At 38.1% G+C, this 6,048-nt stretch overlaps 1 long non-coding RNA gene across 9 annotated transcripts in view; it reads right to left on the bottom strand.

Annotated features, from left to right (window-relative positions):
• Positions 1-4,361: 4,361 nt before the first annotated feature.
• The window catches only part of LOC137997594 (uncharacterized), a 23,725-nt gene continuing 22,038 nt past the window's right edge, over positions 4,362-6,048 (bottom strand). For 5 of the 9 annotated variants that reach the window (XR_011122525.1, XR_011122526.1, XR_011122527.1 and 2 more), the window contains one exon: positions 4,363-6,010. This is a non-coding gene — a long non-coding RNA (uncharacterized lncRNA). Of the gene's footprint in view, positions 6,011-6,048 lie in introns of all 9 variants that reach the window. The other 4 variants (XR_011122528.1, XR_011122530.1, XR_011122532.1 and 1 more) reach the window with 2 other exon arrangements.

Raw genomic sequence — 6,048 nt, 5'->3', positions numbered from 1 at the left:
CACTCAATCTAGGTTATCAGCTCATATAGGCGTAATATGGAATAGGCATAATAGGCGTAATAGGCGTTCCTAATATGGAAACTGATAACAGAATAATTCAATAAAACTTGACGTTAATTTCCAAGTGTCCAAGAGTTCAGAATTTGATGAAAATTTAACAACAACAATTATTTTATTCCCGCATGTTGGATATGAGACTGATTATAGCCATTCTGCATCTGTGCTACGCGCCCCGTTGGGTATTTACCATCTCATACCCAACGCGCGGTCATGGCATAATTGTTAATTACTCACGTTCACAATACGAGCTCACCATCCTATAACATGACTGGTAAAAAGGGCTTAATGTAAGTAAAGATAGAAAATGATCGATTTACTTTTCTTTAATTTTCACATTGTCTTCAAAATTCATTATGGAGTTTTAAAAAGGACATCGGAGATGTTGATGGAAACGTCTCTCCAAAATATCATCTTAGCGCTACCGTAAGTATTTCGCAGTCATTTGGTCTTGTTCAGGTTGTAGGATACAGTCGAACGATCCTATAATTGGATGGGTACGAACGGCTTTATAGCAAAAAAAAAAAAAAAAAAAAATGAATGGTTCATTTTTATACACTCACGTTGTCATCAATGAAAACCTAAAATTTGGTGATTTCACTTCGTTTATTTGTGGAGTACAGCAAAAAAATGCACGGCAAATTCGTGCTGTACCTGCAGTCAGAGTGTTCTTGTTTTTTTGCTTTGTTGCGTTGTCGTTGCTGTAGACTCAAGCCGGTTGCAACCTAGGCAAAAATAACGTGGTGCTGATTCAGCCGCGAAGAATTCGCCCAGTGCGCGGAGTTAATTTAGATGCGCATTTGCCACCGTGAAAATAGCGCTGAATATCTCTAGTTTGACATTTTGTTCGCCGCGAACTTTTCTGAGGAAACTCAGAAACTTAGCGCTGGCGACGATAACATCTTGTCGTCATAACGCATGTCACTTCAGAGTTAAGACACTGTCTTTGTAAAAGCGGTCCGGTCGATCTGGTTTGAAAAATAGATTTCGCTCATTTCTTGTGTGTTGCAAGGCTTTCATGTTCTTATACGAAAACCACATGTTTGGTTCACCCGCTCGATTGCTCCTGGCGCCCAATATCGAGGCTTGACCCAACTTTGGAGATCAATTTATCAAGAACTAACGAAGCCTGTACAAAACGAAGACGATCGTTAGTTACTTCATGTCTTTGGAATGCACAAAAGTGACTTTCATTAACATTGAGATTGAATGAAGCCGCCAGCGAGACTTTAAATGCACCCCTATGATACAGCCGGATCAAACACGCGAACACCGATCAATTCAAACCCTATTTATGAAAAAGAGAGGGGGTCTTTTTTCAATCAAACCAACGCAGCTAGGTAGTAACTACCATACATAATGTCATTACGGAGAAAAACCTTGCGTCCCGTCCTTAATGGAATATTTATAGCTCTCTGAACTTGCCTATTTAATTTCGGCGATCTCCAAGTTTTTGCTCCACATTGAAAGACTCGTTAACAGGGAGCGTTGCACCAACCTCGCAAGTAGATAGATCTAAAACAATCCTTAATTAATTAATAAAAGAAAAAGACATTTAAATGCATTAAAGGTCAATTGAAAGGGAATAAACCTTCTTTTAACGGCTTCATACTTCGCTTACCTGCCACAGATGAGTGCTTCAGTGTTCGAATTTCGATCCATGATTTTATAAAAAAAAGGACGATCTCTGGATCTCTGAAGATGCAAATCAAGTTTAAGTATCTAAGTTGCTTTTTGTCTGTCATTATCATTCTTACATCGAAGTTTTTCCTCGATAAAAAGGTGAACGTCAGTGAAGATCGCCACCATATTCACATTAATAATGGCAGTAGTGAGTTACAGTTGACAGATGAATGGGGAGGGATGTGTTGGTGAGGGTTTTGAATATTATTGCAACAAAAGTTGTCACATTTTAGAATTCCTCTACACAGTTCTTGATAAATTGGTCTTCAAATTTGGGTCAAATTGAAGCCTTGATATAGGGCGCCAGGAGCATTCGAGCAACTGAACCAAAAATCCCTCAGAACTGCAATATAAAAGATACCATCAAGCGAAATCTATTTTTCAAACCAGATCGACCGGACCGCTTTTACGGAGACAGCCTCTTAAAAGGGGTTGTGAAGATGAATCAGCTTAAGTGGGTAGTTCGGGAGTAATGAAAAATATTTAATCTTATCGAGACTGAGTTCATAAGAAAAATTCTTTACTCTCACCGAATCAATGTATTAGTTTCCTTTCAGAGTACCGTGAATCAGTGACTCTATTGTGCTAAAATTCAAAAGCATTGAGCTTGTTAAATTGATGGCTCATAATCAGATAAATGAAAGCCAAAAAAAAAAAAAAAAGAAATGGAATGTACCTGTTTTCATCCTTTTGCCAATAAAACGAATACTCAAGAAATCTTTCAATTAATTGATGAAGCTGAGTTGATCTATACATTGGTCGAAGTTTACGATATCTTCTGAGAATTATTTGTTTTTTTTTTAATATCATGTGCCGCTGAGCCGAATTAAAGGGTATGAAGGAACAGATTATGAGTAGAAGTCATAACAGCTTCCCAGAACTTCATCGGTGGGAAGTGCATGCACCGAATGTGCACTTTCAACAGGTAAGTCTATCTTTCCAGAGATACATTGGCTTTTAGTAGAACAAAAAGGATTTGTTGATTTGGATTTGTCGAATGGTAAAGAATAATTTGCAAAAGCTAAGGCTCAAAGATTTCGGGTCTCTGTTTTCGAGTTTTCAAGTTGCCTCTCTTTCAGAGTCGTCTTGATGCAAAATCATTGTACGGCGTGGTCATCGCCGAGCTATGTGTATCAGTGATTTTGTAGGAGGAGTGGCCTACTTTATTTATTAGTCGAAAATGATGAAACGTTTTGGAAGTTTGAAAATAGCTGTTAAGGCAAGTAAAATACAGTTAAGGCAATTCCAAAACATATGATACATACATACATACATACATACATACATACACACACACACACACACATACGCGCCCCTGGCTACTTGTGGGCCATATGTTTCCCAATCCCCCTTGTGGGGACTACGTCTTCTTTTGTAGTCATCCAAACAATATTTGCTACGATTGTTGCTTAATGTCTCATCTCTTCATACATCTCTTCAAATGTTGTAAAACCTTTAATTTTTTTGTGAGGACTTAGTTGTGAGGACGTAACAAAATGTTTAATGCTTGTGAGGACATCTGGTAATACCCTACTTGTGGGAACAGGCCAATACACAGCTTTTGTGGGGACTTCGCTATTTGCGGGGACATCTGCCGGTACCCTACTTATGGGAACAGGTCCGAATACACAGCTTTTGTGGGGACTTCGCTATTTGCGGGGACATCTGCCGATACCCTACTTATGGGAACAGGTCCGAATACACAGCTTTTGTAAGGAATTCACTATTTGCGGGGACATCTGCCAATACCTGATTTATGGAAAGACGCCAATACAAACATTTTCAAACAGATTTGATATACGATGATGTTCTCGTGGTTGCAATATTAGTCAACCTGTTGGCTAAGCCTTTAGGTTAACGATAAAATGATATACCGTAAAATTCCGAAAATAACCCTCGTGGCTTATATTTTTCAAAGGCCTTTTTCGAGGGGCTTATCTACGGAGGGAAACTTGCGTTTCCGAATCGACTGGGCTAACCTTATAGTTGGAAGTGAATTTACTGTTTTTGCTTTGTTTTACTTTGTATTTGAGGGCAATTTTCCAAGTACAAGCTCCCCGGGGTCTTATATTTGGAGGGGCGATTTCACGGAGGATTTTTTGCGTTACCGCTTTGGGAGGCTTATATTTGGAGGAGCTTATTTTCGGAATTTTACGGTATATGAATTGGATCATTTATGAACTGCGGATATGAAATCAAGTGAAGCTATGATATTCGCATTTGTGAACGCAATTTTTGCAATTGCGTAGAGAAGCCTGAAAAATTCAGGACTTCAACGGGGTTTGAACCCGTGACCTCGTGATACCGGTGCGACGCTCTAACCAACTGAGCTATATGGAATCAAGTGAAACTATAATCTTCGCAGTTGTGAACGCAATTTTTGCAATTTTTGCAACCACGGTATCGCGAAGTCACGGGTTCAAATCCTGTTGAAGTCCTGAATTTTTCAGGCTTCTCTACGCAATTGCAAAAATTGCGTTCACAACTGCGAAAATCATGGCTTCACTTGCCTTTTTTATTGACCAGCCCCTGAAAAAAATAAGAAAATGGCATTAAAACCATTGTTGCCACTGCCCACGCCTGAAGAAGGAAACAAAAATAGGAAAAAGAGACAATTTAATAACCAGGCAATTTTTTTTTGCATTCATTTTGTAGGTCATACAGTTGCTGAAAGCAAGCAAGACTCAAACAATTTCTGACTAGGATTTCAAGCTACAGCTACAGCTACAGCTATAACATTTTTCTTCGTTTACAAGACTCATTGCAGTCATGAAGGAACAATGTTTCCCACTATTCAAGTCTCTAGTAGTGAGTTTGAGGTTTTCTTCATGGCTCGGACCAGGATGATCTTCTCATGAATTCGTTCTCGTGGTCACGTAAACTCATAGTGAGCAAACGCACCCGAACAAAAATAATTAAGTTTTGCTAGCAAACACCTTTGCCGGACAACTGTTAAATCTAAACATTTGGAGAAGATAAGCGACTATAGAAGAATGATTACGGAATGCACTACACTTTTTCTATGCCAAGAACAGTGAAACCACCATTTTTTCTATTGCTTGTTTTTATTGTCATTTCCAAATTTAACATGTGCTTAAAATCAAAAGTACCTCCACACAAGACAGCATTTTTGCTGTAAAAACAAGTTTTAACACTAAGATCCTACAAATATATCTTTAAGCAAATTCTCCCTCCTTAGAAATAGACTTCCGTAGCTCCCAGTACGGACATTAACAAGCAATGTTTAGTCCATCACTAATATATTTCAAATTAAATTTTCACCTTCTTTTCTTTTGGAGGGGAGGGGGTTGTTATTTTTGTTTTCAGGGTTGTTTTATTTATTTGTTTTTGTTTTGTGTTTGTTGGAGCTTCGCTGTAATCTTAATGTACTGCACAAAATTATTAGTAAGCATCACCGATAGGAAACCCGAGTATCTCGATATGCGCAGAACGTATGCGCAATAACAATAGTAGACACCGTCCTTAATTCAGCCGCGTACATACGTATTGTATTCTTAAACCAGTGAGTCTGACGAAAAAAAAGACAACGATTTTTTGATCATAGTAGCACTTAAATAGTCAAGTAAAAACGAAATTTCGAAAACGAGTAACAAGGGGCCAACTATTCCTTTCCTTAATCAATCTGAGGCCTCTTTCTCCAAGGCCCGTCAGTTACAGGTCCCGAAAAGCCGTTTTTTCTTTCTCAAATTTACACTGAAGATAAAAGTATTTAACAATTTAAAATTCAGATAATTTAAATGACAACAAACCAAAGAGAGCAAGCTGGTTTTTTTAACAACCGTTCTACTTTCCTTGTAGTTCCACAAAGTGAACGGGACTTTTAAGAAACGAGCCCATAGTTCTTTAAATGAATAAAAGCTGTCCAGTCTTCACCACTGGAGTGTACATGTACTACTGCCTTTGACACTTAATTTTTCACTATAACCTTTTGCTGAAACGTGTTCCTGCCTTACTTAGTTGGAAATATACTTCAAAACTACTTCAACAAAAATGGTAAAAAGGTCAAAATTTCATCTCAAGGTTAACGTTCTTAGGATCAAATACCAGTTTCATTTTGTCAATCTGGTTTTTTACATAATATTTCACCGATCTCCAGACTTTCTGCTGAAGGGTACAGCCGGCTCTTCAAATGCACTTTTCGCAATAAATTTTTCCTGGAACATGTCTCTGCCTTATCCAGTGGGAGAGATATCTAAATATAGCTTCCTTTTCATTTCATCTGTTGAGCACTTTGTTTGAGTAGTAGGCTCTGCCGAAAATAAAGTAATTTATGTTAATCCATGTTTT

The sequence above is a fragment of the Montipora foliosa genome, chromosome 3 (assembly GCF_036669935.1).
Source record: "Montipora foliosa isolate CH-2021 chromosome 3, ASM3666993v2, whole genome shotgun sequence".
In the NCBI taxonomy this organism is placed as follows: Eukaryota; Metazoa; Cnidaria; class Anthozoa; order Scleractinia; family Acroporidae; genus Montipora; species Montipora foliosa.
This window is presented reverse-complemented; position numbering and strand designations above follow the sequence as displayed.